General features: G+C 37.3%; 1 pseudogene; it reads right to left on the reverse strand.

Annotated features, from left to right (window-relative positions):
• Positions 1-1793: 1793 nt before the first annotated feature.
• LOC138176399 (transforming protein RhoA pseudogene) lies at positions 1794-2140 on the reverse strand (annotated as a pseudogene).
• Positions 2141-2431: the final 291 nt, after the last annotated feature.

The following is a 2431-nucleotide window of genomic DNA, read 5'->3' on the forward strand; positions in this document are numbered from 1 at the left end:
TGTTTTTATTTCTTCCTTCTCCCTTCCCATCCTTAAGAGTTTTCCTTTTGACCACCGCCTCCCTCAGTATTCCCTCCCTTTGCCCCCCCTCTTTTTACCTACCCTTTCCCTTTACTTCTATTCCCCTCCCTTTTAACCACCCCTCTCTTTGTTCTCCCTTACCCTTCATTCTGATTGTAGGGCACAGTAGATTTTTATACTTAATGAAATATGCTATTCTCAACTTGTACCAAAACTAATGAGAGTAAATTTCATATGGTGCTTCTCTCCCTCCCTCCTTTCCCTCTATTATAATGAGTTTTGCATCTTTTCACATTAGAATCCTAAACTTTACTGATTATGTTGATCCCTCCTTGAGCCAGGACCAAGAGTATAAAGTTCTTGTGATGTTCATCTCCCTCCCTTCTTTCCCTTTACTCTGTTATGTTTTTATGTTTTTTCATGTGGGAAAATTTACTCTTTTCTCCCTCAACATTTCCCTTTCTGCCATTACAGTCCCTTTGTACTGCTTAGTAAACTTTTTTATCATTAGATTAGTTCATTCATATCTACACCCTCTATCTATGTATATCCCTTTTAAATTTCATAATAATTATATAAATTTCAATGTTGACAGGTATCAGCTTTTCTTTTTATTTTTTAGAAAACTGCCTTTATTCTATTAATTATTGGAAAAAAATATTAACAGAGACAGAAACAAAAGTTTAGTCATCTGGAGAGGAATGAGAAGTTTCAAGGGGACTTTGGCCACCAATAAAGAGAATGGTAGCAAGCTCCCCCAGGAGATTAAGGGAAGTCACCCCTAGAAGAGAAAGAAATAAAGTAACATTGTATAGACCAAGGTGCTGCAACTTGAGTTCAGAACAATTACTCTGAATCATGACATTGCCTTGAGTTGGTACCAATTTTCGGTTTACTGACTCGAGGCTACAGGAGACAGGGTGGATACTGGGCTATGTTGTGCAGAAAAGGAACTTCTAATGGTTGTCATTCACTGGAGAAAATCAGAAAAAAATGATTTCAATTGTTTTTTTTTCCATCTGACTTTATATTCAAATGTACTTTCTTTAAAAAACCAAACAAACAAACAAACAAACAAAACAAAGAGACCTTCTGTAAAGATAACCAAGGTCTCTGTTAGGAATCCAATTATACAAAAAATACTAACATTAAGGTGGGGTAGATAAATTTACTTTTTTGGTAACATACATTAAGTGGAACTAATTACACAGATCTCTAAGGTAATTAACATGAAATCATAGAACTGTAGCTTTGCCATAGCTGTATGGGGACTTGCCATCTCTGACTGGGTCACTTTTTCAAATAATTGAATAATACCCCAGAGCTATACCAATAAAAGCCTTATAAGAGTCCTGCTCTGAAGTGACTTTGCATTTCTTCCCCAGAGAGCCCTGCATCTGAGAGCAACAGAACATGTTAGGTGTAAAAGTACTTAAAGCCAAATTCACAAAATTTATCACCTTTTCTCTTTCTAGAAAGAAGCAAGAAGTTAAGAATTGCCTTGATTTCATGCCAGATATGCTGGTTGGGAGAAAGAATAAGTTTATTAAGAGAAATGTCAGCGGGACCCTGGTGTGAACAGATGTGTTGGACACAGACTGTCATTTAACAATCATGGTTGTCTTCTAAATACTGGTAGCAAGATGATTTCTGACTTATAAATTTCTTGAAGTAAATTACAGATAAATGAAAAAGGCCAGTAATCATATGCTAAGTTTAATAAACAGCACTTCAAAAATTAATGGATTGAGGGTTTGGGTTTTCTACTGTGTTTACAATGCAAGGCACACAGATTATTTCTTTTCATGTCTGGCTTTCAAAGCCTCTCTTGTGGCCATTTCAAATATCTCCTCACACTGAAGACAGTGTGTCTTGGGTCTTTGCTGAACACTCCATATAACCAAATGCATCAATCCGATTCGCCATTCTCTGCTTCTTCAGGTTTCACTGGCTCCTGCTTCATCTTGGCCACTTCTCATCTCATGCTCTCATCATTTTGAAGATCCTTCTTGTTCCCAACCAGGATAATGGACATATTGGGACAAAATTGCTTCACCTCTGGGGTCCACTTCTATGGGATATTTTCTGAACTATGAGGGCTATAGATGGAAAAACACATAACTATAACATCAGTATCTGGGTAGGAAAGATGTCGAAGGCAATCATTATCTTCTTGACCAGCTGTGTCCCACAAAGTCTGCTTCACCTGTTTTCCATACTCTTCAGTATCTGCTACATAATTTTCAAACACTGTGGGCTGATAAATTTCAGCGAATTGGTCTTTGCTCAATTCAATCAGCAAGCATGTCTTTCTGCATGCATCATCACCAACTATAAGCAACTGTTTTTCGAATGCTGGCCATAGCTCATAGGATGCTGTGAGAAATGCCACCTGTATAGCAAATAGGTT

Source organism: Petaurus breviceps, unplaced genomic scaffold (assembly GCF_028583685.1).
Source record: "Petaurus breviceps papuanus isolate PSGF00001 unplaced genomic scaffold, PetGlider_PUasm1.0 88470, whole genome shotgun sequence".
In the NCBI taxonomy this organism is placed as follows: Eukaryota; Metazoa; Chordata; class Mammalia; order Diprotodontia; family Petauridae; genus Petaurus; species Petaurus breviceps.